Genomic DNA, 22,019 nt, shown 5'->3' on the forward strand with positions numbered 1-22,019 from the left:
CCACTTCAGAGACTGACAAAAGCAGACATAAAAGATCCGATTACTCTAACAGAAACTGAGTTAGAAGCTTTTGAGCAGTTAAAAAGAAGTTTGTGTGAAGCACCAGCATTGGGAATGCCAGACTATGAGAAGGAATTTGAGCTGTATTGCAGTGAAAGAGAAGGGTGTGCATTGTCAGTTCTAATTCAAAGACATGGAAAACTAAGAAAACCAATAGCCTATTTTTCAGCAGTTCTTGATCCTGTTGCAAAAGCATTACCTGGCTGCTTAAAAGCAGTGGCTGCAACAAGTATAAACCTTGAACAGAGTGAAGGAATTATAATGGGATTTCCTGTAAAAATGTATGTACCTCATTCAGTTGAGATTCTTCCAGAAGCAAAACACAGCATTTGACAAGTAACAGATTAACCAAATATGAGAAAGTAATTTTGGGATCAGATAATGTCTCAATAGCAAGGTGTGTGAATTTAAATCCTTCCACATTGTTGCCTGATGGTACAGTAACAGAAATCAAAAATGAGAATGACATTGATCATGAATGTCTGGATGTTTTAGAATATTGCACCAAACCCAGGCAGGACATTAAAGATGTCCCTTTACCTGAATCAGATTTTGTTTATTTTGTTGATGGTTCATGCTTAAGAACAGATGAAGGTGTTCTGAGAGCAGCATATTCTGTCTGCACAGTTGCGGATGTAGTTGAGGCTTCTTGTCTCGAAGGAATTTGTTCAGCTCAAGTAGCAGAATTGATTGCTTTGATTCGTGCATGTGAAAGAGCAAAAGAGTTAAGAATTACCATAGTGACTGATAGTCAGTATGGATACGGTGTGGTCCATGACTATGGTCAGCTCTGGTCTCAAAGAGGTTATCTAACTTCTGCAGGAACGCCAATAAGGAATGCAAAATTGATCAAGAGATTGATCGATGGCATTCAGCTGCCAGAGAAAATTACTGTCGTGAAATGTACAGCGCATAAAAGAGGCGACGATTATATAACTAAAGGAAATGCTTATGCAGATGAAATACACTCGTGGTAAGAACCGCCAGGACTACAAATTATGAATGTTTTAGAATCCTCATAAGCACCAAAAGTAACTGAGTTTCCTTTGCTTTCCTTTCTTTCAACCAGACCCCCGACGAAGGGGCCTTAGCCCCGAAATGCATTGGGTTTTTGATACATTCGTTTGAATTATGTTTTGATTATATAATGAAACAATGAAAGTACAAATTTATTTTGTGAATAACTTTCAATGTATATGCGAGAAATGAGAAATTTTTAACATTTTTGATGGTCTATTTGATGTGATAAAACTGTATTTAAATGTACAATTGGAGAATTTGAATTTATTGTAGTGCGCGTTAGAGTCCTGGTGACCTTTTGGGACCAGGCCACATATTTTGTTATGCAGATGAAATAGCCAAGTATTGTGCAAAAAATAATTTTTCAATCAACCGGGAGAAAGACAATGAACATGTTTTGAACTCACTTATGCTAATATCTGTAGTCGAGACATGGCAAGGAGTAAAAGATTTACAAGATGAGGCAGATGATGAGGAAAAAGACACATGGTTAAACGCAGGTTGCAGACAGCGAGAAGAAGATGAGATTTGGGTTTACAAAGATGACAGACCAGTTTTGCCAAATAGCATGGTTGCTGACATGGCTAGAATGTATCATGGTCCAGGTCATATTGGAAGGGATTCTATGATCAGATTGTTCAGGCAAACATGGTACAACCCAAAGTTCAGTCTAATTGCAGAATATTTTTGTCAGAGATGTTTGATCTGTCAGCAGATCAATCCAAACAGGAGAACAGTTGTGAGCATGGGAATCATATATCGGGAGGGTGGTCCTTTTACGAGATTGCAAAATGGATTTCATTGACATGCCACCCCATAACAAGTTGAGATATGTCTTAGTGATAGTCTGTCTGTTTGCAAGATGGGTGGAAGCGTTCCCAATACGTCACAATGATTCAGTTACTGTCGCAAAATTGCTTTTAAGGGAGATCAGACCTAGGTACGGTTTTCCAGTGACTGTTGAAACTGACCGAGGCACGCATTTTGAAAACAGACTATTACAAATGATTTGTGAAGCATTAAATATAAAACAGAAGCTGCATTGTGCCTACAGACCAGAAGCATCAGGTGTTGTTGAGCAAATAAATGGTACAATAAAGAATAGACTAGCTAAAATGTGTCTAGCTACAGGAATAAAGTGGCCTGACGCACTTCCACTTGTTCTGATGTCTCTGAGAAGTACTCCTGATAAAAAGACAGGTTTGAGCCCCCATGACATAATTATGGGTAGAGTCATGAGACAAGCATTTGTTCCAGTAGGTAAATTAATGAGTATAAATGATAGTGTTATTTTGGAATACTGTAGGAACCTTTCTGACGTTGTAACTTCTGTGTTCCATCAGGTGGGAACTGAAGTGATAACAAAAGAGAAAGAAAAAGCTCATGATCTGTTACCAGGAGACTGGGTGAGGACAAAAATACACCGGAGAAGAAATTGTCTAGTACCCAGGTGGCAGAAAGCAAGACAGGTGATTCTTGTCACAACAAATGCAGTAAAGTGTAAAGGTTTGAAAAGGTGGATTCATGCTAATCACACCATTCGTGTGCCAACACCAGAAAATCCAGACGAAGGTGACACTACAGCTGATTCAGATTCTGAAGAAGAACCTGAAAGAAATCCAGATACTGACGATCGACAGAAAGGTCGACATCTGGAAAATTCAATTGCGAATGAAGCATTGAATGAAGATAATGAAGAAATTGTGATACTAGACTCAGAAGATGATGAAAATCTGCTAGAAAAAGAATCTGATCAAGTTCAAAATCAGGAGAGTATTGAAAAGCAGGTTGGAAGCTCTGAAAGCGGGAACGGTAATTCTGAAACTGGGAAGTTGGAAGTTTTTGCAGAAGAAGAAGACGAAGTTCCGAGTACCAGCTATAAGAATGATGTTCCTAACGGAGTGAAACTGACGAGTAAAGAAGAACCTAGATTCAGATTTGAAATCTCAGATACTGAATCAGATGTAAGTGATGAAGATTCAGAAATAAGAAATTTTAGAAAAAGACTTGGAGAGAAGAATGTAACTCAAATGAACCAAAGAGGAAAATATTGAGAAAAGGAGATAATTGGCCAACTCCAATTGAAAAAGAAGGTCTGAAATTCAAATTGGTAAACAGATCAAAAGAGCAGATTAATGAAATCTCGAGTCAGAAAGGAGATTCTGATAAGAAAACTCAAACAGGAAAGAAAATAGAAGTGATTACCAGTAGAGCAAAGAGAGTAGTAAAGCCTAACCAGAAGTACAAGTCCCCTGAGTGGACCTACATGAATAGTAGTAGTCAGGAAGATTTGGATGATACCAGTGACATTGATTAATTTTGTTTTTGTTCTTGGCATAAGGCTGAAGAAAATGTGTTAGGTGACACAAGGTCGAAGAAATTGTGTTAGCTGAAAAATACATTTGATGTAAGACGCAAGGTCGAAGAAAAGCTGTTAGAAAGTAGGGTTTACTTAAAAAAAAAATATAATAATAAATTAAAAACAGGGGGGTATATTTAGATATATTTAGAAATGTTTAGATTTTTTTTTTTTTTTTTGTAAGGCTCTTGTCTTATAGTAAAAATGCCTTATGTTAACAATAACTCGAGGTGTTCCATCTTAAGGAGATGTTGCAAAATATCTTCTATTTGTGTGATTTTAATAGTTTTGGTCTGGGTAATTTTAGCTGTCATTTTCCCTTTTGGAGTTGACAAAGAAATGTACAAGGCTAACATGACAAGTAAAGCTGTGGCTAAACAAGATAACAAAAATGTTGTAGATAAGTCTAACAGAGTTATTGAGCACAAACCAGAGATCCACCAAGATAGATCTGTTGGTAATTTTTCTAGTAATACTTTTTCGAGGCTTTTATCTGAATATGTTAAGGTTATGGATGTCAAGGATTGTTACATTTGCGTGAAACTACCTGCTTCTGTTTCTGAAGGGGTAACTTATAATATGCTTCCCCTTACTTATGGCATTACTTGCAGCGTAATAGCTAGTCTGTTTTATCAAACAGGTCGTTTAGAGTATTATTATTCTAACTACGACGAGATTTTTGCAAACTTAAAAGTTGACAAAGGCTTGAATAAGCATAAACAAGCTAAACAGATGAGGGAATTCTTCATTGTAACTAATGAACTCACCTAAGAGTATGCTTTTAGAAATAATTTAACTTGTAAATTGAGAGCTGAAGAGAAGACTTTCTTAAACGTAGTTGAAGAGAGAAGAGCAATTTATAAAAGGATTGAGATGCTGAAACAAACCAAATCTAAGTTTTGGCAGATTGAGGACGAGAAATTCAATGGTAGAACTGGAAATGTAGCTATTCACATAGATAAACCTGTTAGTGGAAAGCTTTGTATTAGGCGAGACAATACGCTTTTTGACAATTATTTTGTGGGTGCTAGTCAATGTGAAGACACTTATCAAATCCTGGGTGGATGGGGATTTAAAAGTGGTAAAGATCCAATTTTTCCTGGAATTTATTTTGTATGTGGGGACAAAGCTTACTATAATCTCCCAGACCACTGGTATGGGACCTGTTATGTTGGTTTAGTATTCCCAAAGATTTTTCATGTAGATAGAAATACAAAAGGTTCATTTGAAATTAGCAATCATCTGAATAGATTCAAAAGAGAAAGTTTTTCAGAAATTTTGGGAGATAATTTTGGTGCAGTAATACCTTTTGTGGGTATAACCCTGAATGCAGTAAAAATCAGAAAATTGTCCACAAATGTTGACAGATTGTCTACTGATACTGCTGGTGGTTTTCAGCTAGTAGATACTGAAACTATTGCTATGAGATCTATGGTTATGCAGAATCGTCTTGCCCTTGACATTCTGCTAGCAAAAGAGGGAGGGGTTTGTGGGATTTTACATGTCCAGCATTGCTGTACTTATATCCTAGATAAACGCCAGAATATTGAATTGTACATTAAAAACATTACAGAGCTTCATTCAGAAATTGTACCTTTAGAAGATGAATACTTTTTTTAACAACGCTTGAGCAAAAGATTTGCAGCAATCAAAACCTGGTTTCAAGAGATAGGTAGTTCAATTCTAGGCAAAATACTGACTACTTTATTAGTTATAGTTTTTGTGATACTTTTGTTGAAAATTAGTTGCATGCTTCACAAAAGAAAGAAGTATCTAAGGGAAAAGAAGAGGATTTATAAGCTCAGAAAAGAACAAGATAAGGAAATAGAATTAGAAGAGTTACGTAGATTACAATATGAGAGTTACAAGCAGACAGCAGAAACAGAATTTTAGAAATACTAATACAGTGAAAGTCAAAAAATGTTCTAGGATTAAAATTTTGCTAAAATTTTGGGTGTAGTTTGGTGATTTTGAAATCACCAGATGAGGGAGTTGATGGAGCGAGTTTCAGAATAATATTTTGTTCTGACTCGCAAAGTTAAACTTCCATAATAAATAATCATATTAACTGACTGGTGGTGAATTATTAACCAACCTAGATTAAAATGCATTTACATGACACGAGGGACTAATATATGTGCTCTTTGTTGCACTTGTAAGTGTGTCGAAAATAATAAACTAACCTTGTCTATTGTCTTTGTCAGTATTAAATGCGGCTATTTAATTAATGGCATGTGCTTATTTATGTGCTTATGTTAAGTCTTTCTGTCATATATGTGGCATAAGTTTGTGGAGAATTCTGTGGCATGTGCTTAAAGCTAGGTAACATTTATTAATGGGTTAATAATTAGCAATGGGGGTGGGTAACAGAATGGGTCTCAATTCTCTAATTAATTAATGTCTTGTGTTTGTTTGAATACTAGTTACCAAGGGAGAGGCCTAAGGCCTAGCGTTTTAAAGATGGTGTTTAGAGTCCTGTCCAGAGTGGAGCCGCCCTGCACGTATTCAGAAGTGGAAACTTTACCACATCGACAGTTGTCAAAGAAATATAATGAATAGTTTTCTGTGCAAGACATGCTCTGAATGTGACAAAATCAAGGACAGGATGCGGCAAATCTGCCAAGTTAAGTAAGTATCGGACTGATACTAAAAGAATGTTGCGTTTCCGAGGAAGCTGAGAGACATGTATTTTGTCGGACAATGGAGCTTAAGAAAAGGCTTGATTTTGGGATGGGAACGTGGCGAGCTGACATGGACTGACATTTGTCAGCCAATAAGGACTCTGGATGGCAAAAGAAAGAATACATTTTAGTGAGATTAGCTAGACAGAAAAGGTATAAAACTTGGCCCCTTTGACAGGAAGGGGCTGCTCGCTTTCCGATTCCAGAAGGGCTTGACGTGCTGATGAACTTTCTTGGCGCACGTAAGGATAATAGGCCTAAATGATTTTTCCCTTACAGGTGGAGCAAAGAATAGTTAGGGAAATAGCTTGAGGATTTGGAAACTGTTATTTGCCTTAAACATGCTAACTGATTTGCTTTGAAATGTCAGCCTAATTGATCATTCCTCATTAAATGCTGCTTATTTGCTAATAAAACAATGATATATTAAATAAAAGGCTCTCTCTTTGAAGAATAAAATTAATAAATTAGATTTTGATTTAACAAGCTGGTCTTGTTTATTCATGGTCTAGTTACCATCAGCTGATCCATTTGCCTAAGTGACTTAATTAATATGATGAATGCATAAAAACCATGGTAAGAAATGATAAACTGCAAATGTATATAAATGTGTAAATAGTTTGTGAATAGGTTCTGATTAATTAGGTCATATGATTCAGATGCCCAAAAAATTGTCTCGTTAGTTTATGGGCCTTGTGAGTGATTTATGATTAATGGTGAGTATCATGGTGTTGGGTAGCGTTGTTAAGACAGTTTTTCTATAGGGGCGCTGGTTCACATCTAAAACACGTTACTATTAAACCTACATATCAGTTATAGAAAAAAAAGAATAAAAAGGCCGTAAAATACGATTGTGTTGTGAAAAGTGAGTACTCTGTTCATTCTAGGTCTAAATTGCCTTTCCATTTATCTTGAATTTGCACTCTAGATATGTAGGGAGGCGCCGAAGAAGGGAACAGACTTTTTATGGGGTCTTCTCACGAGGTGAGGGCTGCGGTGCTGCGATGGTGCTCTTTGCAAATGAAATCTGCCAGAATTTCTTCTGCAAGTCAGTAAAATCGAGGAATCCCAGAGTTTCCATCAGAGGACACCACACTGAAATGATAGGCGGGCATGCCCCAGTCACTCTATGTCCTGCTCCTGGTAGACTTGTTTCAGTCCGTGAATGCCAATATGCAGCCGGCAGCCTGTCCAGAAGCGGCCATTTTGAGAAGCTAACAACCTACTCAAGAGACATTTTAGGACTTACAAACTGCACCTCAAAACCACCATTTGGGACAGATCCACACGCTGCTCTAGGGCTGCAATTATGGCAGAGTCCAGAACCTTGCTCAAGTCCTAAATGTGCACTCTCACCTTTGGTGACAGACAAAGTCCTGTTCCAAGCAGAACCTCAAATCCTACAAAACAGCACTTTGTGCTTTAACAATCTCTTTGCTTCAGCCACATCAGAGTATTCTCTAACCTCATCTTCTCTCTTGGGCCCGTGCCAGAGTCCATCACACACACCTACCTCCCTCTTGAGTCTGCTTTGTACCTCCACCACCATGTCCAGCCTCCCAGATAGCATCTTAGCATCCTATTCTTCTTCCACAATCACTACAATATGAAACACACACACCTCCCTACTCACCGCCCCTCACCGAGATGCACCATTTCTCCCTCCCTACCTTCTCATGCCAGCCTGGCTCAATTGATCCAATATCACAACTGAATTAATAGCTTTATTCTAATTAGCCAAATATCGGGGGTCACCTGACCAATAATTTCACCATATAGTTTTCGGGCCCATAAATTTCAATTCACCATATACATTAATCAGGCGACCTCACAAATCTACCATCAGCAACCCTGAATCCTTCCTTTTATTTTAGTGTACCCGACTTACCAATCCACCGTTACGGGTACCTATGACCACAATGGATCAGGGAGCTAGCTGTGAAGAAAAGTAGACAAAATACAAAAGCCAACCTAAAATACCTTTGATATTCATAAAATGACCACGGACAACGGAGAAGTTTTAAACGTTTTATCTAGAAATCAGTTTCTGTGAGTATTAGGCTTACAGTTAAAGGCAAATCAATAATCAAGATAACAAAAAGAACATAACCATACAAGAAAAGTGTAAGGGCAATCATTTAAGTTATTATATATAAATAATAATATATATATATATATATAAAAATATATATAAAATATATATAAATTATAACATGTGCAACGGTGTGTCTTTATTGAAGCAAAGACAGAAAATAGGAAGGTGCAGTATAGAGTTCTCAGCCCTATCTATATATTTACCTAGAATGGTGTGAAAACCAACCCTGGCCACGCATCAGTCAAGGACAGGAAATACCCCAAGGATTAGCAGTCATCAAAGGGACAGCAGGTGCAGAATGGACACCCCAGGACAGGACAGGAAACCCAGATTAGGATCAGGACAGGACCACCAAGGCACGACCAGCACCCGCAATTCGGAAGCAACGCCTGCGCTCCACCCTCTCTGCAGCTATCAGTCAGAACCCCGATTGGGTTAGCGAACTCCCCAGCAAAGTGCTCCGCCAGCACTTAAGGTTTAGTAAAACCTTCAAAAGTCTATGGTCAATTTCGGACAGAGTGCTCCGCAGCGCCCTGTAAATTCAGTCACCTATTGAGTGCGTTGGGTCAGTGACAGGTCAGCTATTCAGACAAGTCGGACAATTTCTCTAGCTAAACCTAGGCTAGTTATACTGTTTTCGGGTCAGTGTACCACCCCTAAATGTTGCAAAGTGTCAGAATCCCCAATTTCGATTGGTCCCAAAGTAGGCTAGGTTAACACACCAATCAGAACAGACTACTGTAAGCCTAAATTATCATGTTAAGGAACCGCCTAGTGAATTTTGGGTTCCCATGACCTATTCTACAGAATACAATAGCAGAGTATACATTTGTAGCAAGTGTAGTACAAATTCTGTTTCTCCGGCTGGGTGAAGGTGCATCTTCCCAGGCACATCTTGGCAGGGACCTTCAGTTGGCACCTTGTCAATGCCACCAGCCGCATACTGGACATGCGCAACAGGGACCTTCAAGATGGTTCTCGGCTCATCCAGACCCCCCAGTTATCACGGTACATGAAAAGTAAGCGAAAACAAATTAAAACATAGAAATAAATGCATGTATTACATATCATGATCTTGTACTTAGGGTTTACCATTATAAAAATATACTATGCAGTTATATATTAGTGCAATACACAATAACACGAGAGCATCTGCACAAGCTTCACCACATTATTACACAAGCAGCCATCTTGTGGCTATTACGCATGCGCACCCTTTCCCTCCAGAATTACAACTACGTCACGTGAGTGTGACTAACGCATGCGCAGAAGCAATATTCTAAACGGCGACCATTTTAAAGACACAGATTAATCGTATTAGTAAAACACATAGGCAAGCATCACTAAGATACATGTATATAGTAAAAATAAAGGAAATTAGTAAGACGTACAATTGGATTACAGAGTTATACATGAATCGAGGTTCTTGATTTCAGCAAGTCGCGTAATGTGCGAAATCTTGCTTCATCAAGCCAAGCCACCTGTCTCCCTTCTGATCCCTTCACCTACAAACTTCTACAACCCCTTGTCCTTTTATCTACAGTTTTGTTTTGTCGGTCATTCTTCAACCACTCCACACCTTGAGTGTTTAAAAGCTCAAGTTTTTATTTTTCTACTGAAGAAGCCATTGGCTGATCCCCTCTTCCTACCCAAATACCAACCTAGCTCTTGATTCTCCTTTTTCAAAACCTAAGAGCATATGACAGGGGGTTTTAACACACTATCAGAGTTATGATTTAGACCGACACTTATATCAAAGCCACAATATCGACTACCACAACATCGTCAACATAAACAGATGTGGAATCAAGAGTAGTAAAAATATAGTTGATATATATACCTAAGCTGATAATATGTTGGTAGTTGATATTGTTGAATCAATATATCTGCAGGTCAATGCTACTGTCCTCGATATTAAGACATACAACTGTTCAATGAACTCCACCACTAAACCCCACTCCCCCACACTTTTCCATCTGCTTATCTTAAATGGCTGTGTAGGATAACGCCTCTTTTTGGATGTTCACCTTCATTTCTTCTGGATTGATGCTGCTGGTTTTTTGACTCTGCAGTCTGGGACACTGCTAACCAGACCCCGGTACACGTACTCCGACCATAAAAACATGTAGAAATTGCCCACAGTCTTGCATATTTTACCTACCTGTAAGTCCCCCCTAGTATCTGGTACATTTATTCCTGCTGCCTGGGTATTCGGGTTTAAAAACTGCCAATTCGACCTAGCAAAATAGACCTTTTGCCAGGCCTAAACCTTACTTGTCAATACTTAGAAGTTACCCCTAAAGTTGGCCCTAAAAGTCCATATGGAAGGCTACTTGCTATTTAAAAAGTAGTGAAATTGTTTAATTCAGGTGCACAGCCATGCTTCAAATTAAAGTCTTAGGAAGTTCAAAAACAAATTAAACCAAATATTTTAGGTGCTCCACGGGTGGCGTCCTCCGACCAGTGACGTCTTTAATAACATGAAGATGTGCTTCTAATGAACCATTAGTCGCATCCCCATGGGCACACAGAAGTATCTCCTCTATTAGAAAAAATGAGGATTCCACTCAATTTCGACTTCAATTTTTTGAATGAAAGAAATTCGAAAAATTGGAATGAATAAAAGAAGGATTAATTGAAGTCGAAATTGAGTGGAATTTGTTTTTGAACTTCCTAAAACTTTAATTTGAAACATGGCTGTGCACCTGAATTAAACAATTTCAGTATACCAGATTTCTGCCCGCACAGACAGGTGGCACGCAATTAAGAAATTAAAACGAGTAACACTACATATGATGAAATTGCCAAAAGCACCGAGGCTAGAGCTGATACATTTGCATTTAAGGAGGATGAAGCCAACAGGATTTATGCACTAATTACAGATGAAATATCACAGGAGTCCACAAATCATACCAAGGAGCAAATTACTAGACAACTCATATATTTATCAAAAAGGGAAGTCAATCAGAAACTATATGCAAGTACCTTAATAAAATATCACTGTTCGCAGCGTATACCCCGGGGTCTACGGATAGCTTTAAAACCCTCACTCTGCAAAAAATTACAAACGTTTCCAGGAGAAATGGTATGCAATTTTAAATAAATGCTCCATGGATCTGATCTTACTAATCATAGAAGAACTCTCAGATATTTTGGAAGAACTCTCAAAAGAGATTGCAGAAGTATCCATGGAACTTCCCAGTATGATATCTGAAGAAGATTTGGCAAAAATATTAGAAGATATTAATGATCAAATTGCAAAACATTCTCGAGAAATAAATGAAAGAAAAATAAGAAAATTCAAGAGGGACACCCTCGATTATAAATTAGGGGAGGTGTACACCTGGGCGGAGGTTTATGCCCAAAAAAGAAGGAACCGCCCATACACACAATACACGGATACCTCATCTTCTGGTAGTGATACTTCACATAGAACACAAACAACAAGAGTTCAGATGACACCAAGAACCCAAGATACGGTACAAAGTGAGGAACCATCTGCAAGCACTACAGCTACAACGAGTGCTTTTTTAGAGCAAGTCCAATCTCAAAAAGGAGACCCAGGAGGGGAAAAAAGAAAAGAAAAGGAGAAGGAACATCCCAACAATAGGATACAACAATTCCGAAAAAAGACAAAGAAAAGAAGAAGATGCAAACCTAGACCAATTGGTCATAAACATCTCAGACTATAAGCTCACAGTTAAGAAAGTTAAGCTATTACAAAAGGGTACATCATTCGTCCCTACCACCAGCACAGATCCTCTAGAGTTGGAAGTGAGCTTTTTCAAACTCATGAGAAAATTACGGTTAGGGCATTTTTTTTGCCAATGTTTTGCCTAAACAGGATTCACGAGAACCGGATCAACTAATGGGGTTAAGACCCAACAGTACTTTCCAGGCTCCTGTGAGCCACAAAACATTAGATCTCTACGAAAAATTGGTCAAACAAGATCTGGCTAAATTGAATTTTGGACGTTACAACAAGAAAAACGTAACACAAAAGGATCTAGATACCCTAAAAAAATTGGCAGATAATGATAAAATCATATGCACCAAGGCAGATAAGGGTGGAGCATTGGTCATTATGAACTCTGCAATGTATGAAAATAAGGTGATGGAACACATATCGGATCTCACTACTTACATGAAATTAGAGGAGAACCCCACAGTAAGATACATGGAAACTTTGCGAAACATCATAAACAAAGCCTATGAAGTAGGAACAATTAATGAGAGAATCAAGAGTTTTTTGATAAAACAATATCCGAAGAGTCCGGTATTCTATATGATACCAAAAATTCATAAAAATCTCAAAGACCCACCCTTACGACCGATTGTATCCACATGTGGTAGTTTACATGAACCTATAGGACAACTATTGGATAAGTATTTGCAGCCAACGATGAAGAGTATGGCAAAACATGTCAAGGACCCTACCGATTTTCTATTGAAACTGAACTCTGTTTCCATTGAACAAGGAGAGAATCTAATCATATGTACAGCCGACGTGAAGTCATTATATACGTCAATCCCCCACTCACTTGGAATAGAGGCTGTGGAACAAGCAATAGTCAACATGGATCTACAACTTCCTATGCAAACTTTTCTTATGGAATTAATGATGTTTACTCTATACCAGAGTTACTTCAAATATAACAATGACTGGTACCAACAACTGGTGGGAACCTCCATGGGGAATCCGGCTGCACCGGTATATGCCAATATTTTTATGAAACAGTATGAGGAGGCAAATATTTTTTCGAAGGCAGAATGGTGCGACAATTTGAAATTGATTATTAGATTCATCGATGATATCTTCATAATTTGGAAGAATTCGAAAGAAAGATTGGAGGCAGCCTTAATTGAACTCAATCGCATTGATGAACGCATACAACTAACATGGGAGATTTCCAAAGAGAAAGTCACATTTTTGGACGTGGAAGTCACATTGACGGAAAGTGGGATAGAAACTGACATATACAGAAAATTGACTGACAGAAATAATTTGTTGCATTTTTCAAGTTTTCATCAAATCAGTTTAAAACAGCATCTCCCATTTTCCCAAATGACCAGAGTTAAAAGAATAACCTCTGATGATACGAAAGCAGTGACAAGGATTAATGAAATGGGAACAAGATTTTTGACCAGAGGATATCCACAGGAAATGGTTGAAGAATCTAAAAAGACGCGTTGAGAACATTAGCAGAACAGATTTATTGAAAGAAAGAAAGAAATCTGATGATACCAGAATAGTGGCAGTGTTCAAATACTCAACACTTAGTGGAAAATTCAAAAGGATTATTACACGACATTGGTCAATCTTAAATCTTGAACCAGATTTTAACATCATTTTCACTAAACCTCCGCTTTTCGCTTACACAAGAGGAAAAAATCTGGGAGAAATATTGAAACAGAAGCCCATGACAATAAAAACATACAAAGGAACCAGACCATGCTTAAACTGTGGAAATTGCAATAACATTATGAAAGGCAATACTATCAACCTTCCCATGAAGGGACATGAAATCAAACTAAAAGTCACTGCAACCTGTGACACATCAAACGTGATATATTTACTCAAATGCCCTTGTGGGAAAGTATATGTCGGCAAGACAGAAAGGAAAATAAAACTCAGAGTGACTGAACACAAGTCGAATATCCGTACACACAATTTGAAATCTTCGATTGCTGCTCATTTTCATGATGAACATCACAATATATCTCAACTAAAATTTCTAATATTGGAATGTGTTGAAAAGAAAGAAGGAAGGGACAACAATAAGCACTTATTACAACGAGAAAATGTTTGGATCCAAAGACTGTGTTCAAGCAAACCCAATGGTCTTAATGATCGAATTGAACTGGCATGCTATCTGTAATGAATCATAATGAATTGGTTTCTGCATCCTTGGACAGATTTGTGAATTATGTTATTGTTTATCTATGTCATACATGACTTAATAAGGTGCTATTTTTTGTTTGCAGCATACACATTTTTTTCGCAACATACACATCTCAATTCTTTGTTTGCAGTACGCATATTACATTTTTTTTGTAACCGTTGGTTCTCATTCACTTTTCGGGAGGTTTGTGTCACTCTAAGTTTTTTTGTCTAATTGCCACTCCAATCAGTTTTCGTGGTTTTTGAGTATTTACTAATTGGGTAATTTGAATTTCAGATAGTTGTGAATATAAAGTGGCATTTGAGCGGCACCGGTCGCGTTACCGGCATGTAGTCTTTCTTTCACACTTTTGATGACTAACCGATCATGTGATCGGGTATTTAACCAATGAAAGCCATCGGGTTAAAAAACACGGAAGCGCGATCTGCGTCCCGGTTCACTTCATAAGTGTATTCCGATAACGATTTACGAACGAGAGGAGTGTCTGATGTGCAGGTCAGTTAGATTAGTTTTGAATTCCTGGTTGTCAGAGAAAAATTCGCTATAACCATGAATACGCTTTATTTACTTCTGTTATTTCGTCCATTTCAGATTGGTGTTTTTGATGACACTAAGGGATTTCATGTAAGTGTTTGAGCTGTGTTTGTAGATTTTTTTAGTATGGTTTTCACTGCACATGTAATCACGTTTTGTCAATGTTATGGTCTTTTACACTCAGTAAACGCGTGATGAGCACTTGGGTATTATATTACTATTTTTTTCGCAAGATTCTTGTACATCCACTTTCTTGTTATACATTTACTTTCCTGCTATAATGTACCTTATTTTGATTTTTTTAGTGCTACTCCCTGAGGAAGGGCCTTCAGTATGCCCGAAATGCATAGGAGTTATTATAGCAATGATGTCATACTATAAAATGTGATACTTACAAGAATGAACTTTTGAATGAAAGAAATTCGAAAAATTGGAATGAATAAAAGAAGGATTAATTGAAGTCGAAATTGAGTGGAATCCTCATTTTTTCTAATAGAGGAGATACTTCTGTGTGCCCATGGGGATGCGACTAATGGTTCATTAGAAGCACATCTTCATATTTAAAAAGTAGACATGTGTACATATATTTTACATGTCCTGCAAGTGAAAAACCTGTCCCTTCAATAGAAAATAACTGATTTGCATTATAACACCTTGTAATGCATAACTTCAGTTTCGGAGTAGCTAGAAAATTGATTCATTTTCATAGTAATATCAAATCCAACTTAGTGGTCAAGTCAGGTTTTATATTCCTGTTTGAAAATCATACTTTTAGACATTTGTTATTTTCTTGCCTAAGCAAATGTGCCTCTCTGCCAGGGTTCAGTGTCACCTGACTGGTAATGGCTTTCTTGTATTGAGATGTGCATTGCTCCCAGACAGTGGACCATGGGCTTGGGTGTGCAGAGATGTTTTTCTCCCTGAGTCGGATGGCCTGATGGGCTGTGCCCAGCCCTTTTCTGAGCTTCAAAGGAAGCCTACCCTATCACTGGCAGATGTAGCTCACACCTAAGCCTTTGCTCCATTTTGTCTTAATAGCAAACCTCTCTCCAAACTCAGTGGGAGGGACAGCTAACCCAGAACTGGTTTGAAGGTACCAGAAGGGAGGATATGCCCATTATGATAACCACACCTTTGGGTGGGCAGAGGGTGCTCTGCACAGGGGAAGAAAGGTTCTGCCATCTTAGTTTTAGGTAGGGAGGGGCACTGTGGGATAGTTTACAGCAAAACATACAGGATGTGCTCCAATTTGTGGGTAGGGTCACTCCTGAGAACCTTTACCTCATTAGTTAGGGAGTGGCAAGGAGCTTCCTCTATCAACAGTCTGGAACTGGGCATACATGTGGTCCCCAGTACCCTCTTCAGAACACTGCTCGACCTGTGGAAGACAGAAGGACGCCACCTGCGGTTGTGGCCTGTGAGGAGACCCCCCAATGGTTGGACCTGCTCCCACTTGTACCCAGGAGGAGAAGTGGATTCAAATATTTAGTTTGCTGAGCCCCTGCTAAGGTACAGGGAAACAAAAGCTGCAAGAAGCTCACTTTCCTGATGAGCCCTGCTGAGCAGTTCCAACTAGACCTGCCCTGAACACTGCTGGTGGGTTCTGCTGGAGTGGGTCCAGGCTTTTTTTAATTCTATGTCCTAGCTATAATGTCTCTGTAACCTTTGTTTTTTCAGTAAAACTCTACGTTTTTTTTAACACACACTCGCCCACACAACCACTTACATACCCATTCATACATCCATACAAGCACTCATACATCTGCTCACTCACCCATACATCCATTCACACAGACCCTTATTCTACAATACAGTCACTGACACACATCTCACTTAACCAAACAGCAACTCACTCACTCATACAGCCACTTACACAGCCAGTCACTCACAAATACAGCCCTTCAGACACCTACTCACCCACTCATAGTTACCTACACAACCATTCAGCCACGCACTCACCCATACAGCTGCTGAGACACCCACTCACTCGCCAATACATTCACTCACACAGACACCCACACAGCTACTCACACACCTATTTATACACCAACACAGGCACTCAGAAACCCACTCACACACAGTGACAGAGCCACTCACATAATATATGTTAGAGATAGTTTCACTTATTAGTAGTATAGAAAGTATACCATTTTGAATTTCACTGGGTTTGTACGAGTAAAATCTGAGCCCAACTATAATGTCCCTGTAACTTTAGTTTTTTTCAGTGAATTTCTAAGGTTTTTTAAAATCTATTTCCTAACTCTAACGTCCCTGTATCCTTAGGTTTTTTCAGTGAATTTCTAAGGTTCTTTTATGTTGTTTCCTAAGTATAATGTCCCTGTAATTTTTGTTTTTTTCAATGAATATACATCTATATATATATATATAATATATATATATATATATATATGTATATATATATATATATATATATATATATATATATATATATATATATATATATATATATATATATATGTATATATATATATATATATATATATATATATATATATATATGTATATATATATTTCAAATTCAAAAGGTTGCCCCTGTGAACTATTTGCTAGATTTCAATCAACTCACCAAGAGTCTAAAAACACCTTGCACTACAGGTCCCAAGATGCCAGGAGCCATGCCCACAGGGCAGGACCTTAGAACCAATATAGTGCAAAGGTGCAAGAACGAACTCTAGCAGTCAGCACATAACCATTGAAAAAGAGAACAGGAGTTCTTGAAACGCGTCTGGAGTTTGTGCAGAAGAACCTTTTAAAGAAGTGGGAATCACGCTGCAATTTACCAGCAGATGTAGTCCAATAAAAAGGAAATAAGAAAATTTGCGTGAGGATTCTTTCACAGGGGCAACCTTTTGAATTTGATGTTTAGTGGCTTTGCTCAGCCGCGAAAGGATCCCGCTGCCTGAAAGGCAGACCAGCGCTGCTCCAACAAGAATAAGCGCGAAATGGATGCAAATATTCCGGGACTTGGTCGGAAAGCAAGGTAAAAGGCTGAGATGTGTGACCCCTTCAACCCACTTGGGAATTATTGTGAACTATTTGCTAGATTTCAATCAACTCACCAAGAGTCTAAAAACACCTTGCACTACAGGTCCCAAGATGCCAGGAGCCATGCCCACAGGGCAGGACCTTAGAACCAATATAGTGCAAAGGGGCAAGGACGAACTCTAGCAGTCAGCACATAACCATTGAAAAAGAGAACAGGAGTTCTTGAAACGCGTCTGGAGTTTGTGCAGAAGAACTTTTTAAAGAAGTGGGAATCACGCTGCAATTTACCAGCAGATGTAGTCCAATAAAAAGGAAATAAGAAAATTTGCGTGAGGATTCTTTCACAGGGGCAACCTTTTGAATTTGATATATATATATATATATATATATATATATATATATATATATATATATCCTGTACACCGTTTGTCTCCAAACTCGCGCGTTCGTGCAACACAGCAAGCAGACTCCGGACACGGACCTCGAGGTGTATAAAAAGGTTTTATTCAGCAGAAAGAGTCACCGACGTTTCGGCTCAGCGGAGCCTTGATCACATGACAGCGTTTACTTGGTTAGGTACACCTTTTAAAGTGAAAGCGAGTGGTTAACTAAAATCACCTGTGCAAACTCCGTAATAAACATAGAAAACATACTTTGCATCGCATTCAACATTGTATTGCAATTATATGTTTCTTAATAAATGTAAAATACATTCATAACCCTATCATATTTACAAGGTTAACAATAGATTAAATAAATTGAATGACTAGAAAAAAAAAGGGGGGGGTTATTATTGTAAAATACACATATCAATTGTTCAAACCCGTTTTAAAAGCCCTATTTACAAATAAATATATATATATTGAACCCCTAATCATTGTATATACATATTTGTAAACATAGTTTTCAATTTTGCCTCCTACTTCAGGAGCCTCGGTACAATAGTTCAATCCCTATAAAGTGCTACGTGCTTCCTTTTTAAAGTGCGAATAGTGCTTCAAAAAGTGCATCAATATGTGCAAAATTAGCATAGTGCAAATACGCATAATACAGAATACCAAGTTCCTGATCCAGTTCACTTATATACAGTATATGTTTACCAATAAAACAATTGCTCAAGAGGGGAGAAGTAATTACATTTTTTCTTACAATATTCATTGCATACTGTCTTATTAGGGCTTCTAATACTTTGCGGGTAAGTTTTCATTTACAAAAGTCAAACAATTCCATGTTAAAAACTTCCTGAGTGAATGCAACTTGTTACTATGTTTTAAAAAATAATTTTTCTCAAGTGCTGGAACGAGTTAAAATAAATAAGTCAGACCCACAAAGGGCCTGAAACCCAAAACCCAAACTAATCCAAAAGTACAAATAAACAAACAACCTAATGGAAGAGAACCTATACATTTCATTATAATTCAATGGTTCTTAACCTGGCTGCAAAAAAACGTGCACAGTGAAAAATAATAATAAATAGACAAGCATTGTATTCACATAGCAGCATTAATTCTTTCAGTGATGGTTCATAAGGGTTGTGACTGCTCGCAGCCCCCACGGGATCCGTCCCGGCCATCTCCCAGCCGGGTGAGTGCCGTGGACATTATCCACGTGGGGGAGAGCACACAGTCCTAATACCTTGAGTCTACTAGAGCAAGCATGTATGGAGATCCTCAGTCACATTCAACCCATGAGGCACCTTAGTATTGAGCAGGAGGATGTATTTTGTCTCAAGCTTTCTAAGCCTGGTCTCCCTGTCTCCGCCTCTTTTTGTGTTGATGACAGAATCAATAACCCAGTACTTTAGACCACTGTTATTGCTTTGGTGGTGGTCCTTGAAATGGCGCGCAACAGGATACGTGCTGTCCATATTCGTAATCGCTCGCAAATGTTGCAAAATGCGTTTGTGGACAGCATTCCTGGTGCTGCCCACATACTGCAGGCCACAGGGACAGCGCAAAACATATATAGCGTATTCTGTCTTGCACGTTAGTACTTGGGTTATTACATGTTCCTTCCCTGTGAATCCATCCCTATAGGTTTTGGTGTTTTCACCATGAGTACACGCTTTGCAGATTTTACAGTTATAGAACCCCTTATTCCTTTGCCACCACTCGGTTCTCGTAAAGGGATCCGGGTCGGTTTGGACTATATGGTCCCTTAAAGAGGGGGCTTTGCTGTAGGTCAAAGAGATTGTCTTAGGTAGGCTCTCGCCTATAACATTGTCCCTCAGCACAATGGGCCAATGTTTATTCACTATTTTCTTTATTTGCTGGTGTTGTCTAGTGAATCCTGTTATTAATCTGAAGCATTCAGCCTCAACTGTATCTGATTTGGTTTTGGCCTGACTGGACAGCTCTCTATCCGCTTTTCTGATTAGGAGCTCCTCTCTACTCATTGATAAGGATTTCTGCACAGCTCTGTCTATCACTTCTGCGGAGTATCCTCTTTCAAGGAATCTCTCCCTGCTTTCCTTTTGTGCCTGTTCTAGTTACACGGGGTTGCTGCATATGCGTCTTAACCGCAGCATTTCCCCGTATGGGATACTGGAAATGAGGTGCGCGCTAGCAGCATGTAAAATGCTGTTGCCCGCTGTCTTCTTCCTATAAACCCTAGATTCCAAACGGCACCCATTGACGTAGAGCTCAGCATCTAAAAAAGTGATTGCTTCCTGACTGAGTGTTGCAGTGAATCTGAGGTTCAGGGGGTTATCATTGATATCCTCAATGAATTTGAGGGCCTCTTCCTGGCTCCCTCTCCAAATGACGAACAAGTCGTCAATGAAGCGGAACCATGCTACCAGGTTGTTCCTAATGATGTGTTGGAAACCAAGCCCCAGGACCAGTTCCTCCCAAGCCCCCATGTGCAAACATGCGTAACTTGGAGAGAAACTGGCCCCCATTGCCACCCCCTGTTTTTGGCGGTACAACTGAAAGTTGAACAGAAACACATTGTTCGACAAACAGAAATCCAACATGTCCAACAACATTTTGCTGTGTTTTTCATTGCCTGGTTCTCTTCTTGCTAGGTAATACCGTATTGCCTCAAGACCATCACTATGCGTTATACTAGTATATAAGGCTGTTACATCTAGGGCTATCAGCCAATCCCCTTCCTGAATCTGTACATCCTTGATTTTAACTAGGAAGTCCCCTGTGTCACGTATGTAGGACCCCAATTTTTGAACATAACCTTGTATAAAATGATCTATATAAATTGAGGTATGTTCAAGAAGGCTCCCCCTTGCTGATATTATTGGCCTTCCCGGTGGATGGATGGGGTCTTTATGTATTTTAGGTAAAAAATACAATATCGGTGTTACAGGGTGCTCAACCTTCAGATAATCAAATTCATTGTCAGTAATGAGTTTGGCTGACCGCCACTTACATAGTCTTCGATGATATTCTTCCTTGATGGTCAGGAGCTCACGGTTGTTGATTTTTTCATAACAATCACAATCATTAAGTTGGCTGTAGGCCTCTTTGTCATAGTTAACTTTAGTCATGAGGACCACGTTACCCCCTTTGTCACTGCTCCTGATTACCACATTTTTTTCCTTGTTGAGTTTCTCAGTCAATGCTTTATATTGTTGTTGCTGGGCTGAATATCTGCATTTTTTGCTCCCAATTTTTGCCTGCAACTTTTTCAGATCCATAACCACATTTTCTTGGAAAATATCTATGTTGTCTCGTAGAAGGATGGGATAGAAGGTAGATGGTGCTCTAAAATCTGTAATTGTCGATATTCTATTTCCGCTCTCATCCATCCCTTTGTTAGCTCCATTGGAACTGTGGGTTGCTTCATAACCCATTCCTTCTGTTTCCCAAAGTTCACTTATAATGCGTGTTCCTTGTGATGCCTCAGGTTGCTGAGTTTCCACATCTAATGTCGTTCCGTCTTTGTTTTTTAAGGCATAGAATTTGCGCAATTTCAATTTTCTAACTGCCTTGTAGACGTTACATCTGGTATTGGTGTAATCAAAGTCGCAGGGGGGTGCATATGACAAGCCAAGTTTAAGTATGTTCTCCTCCTTTTCTGTAAGTTTTAATTCAGTAAGGTTAACAATAGTGCGATTGGAGGCTGGTTTTACTCCAGTTGTGGGGCATTGTTCCGTCCGGATCCCCCACCTCTTTTCTTTTGTGTTCCTCTTTTTTGCCATCCGCGACCTCTGGCGGCGCCTGTAGTTTGCCCTGCATTTTCTTGACTGTTTTTTGTGTAGGATCTCAGGGTATTCCGCCTGTCCTGGCCTAAAAAAATCATCTCCTGGCCAGGCGTAAGCTTCGGTAGTGTTGCTGCTTCCGCCTGTCTACGGCGGTCTGCTTCCAAATCAGAGTCTGGATCTGAACTAACTGTGGCATTGGATG

The sequence above is a fragment of the Lissotriton helveticus genome, chromosome 12, assembly GCF_964261635.1.
Source record: "Lissotriton helveticus chromosome 12, aLisHel1.1, whole genome shotgun sequence".
NCBI classification, from domain to species: domain Eukaryota; kingdom Metazoa; phylum Chordata; class Amphibia; order Caudata; family Salamandridae; genus Lissotriton; species Lissotriton helveticus.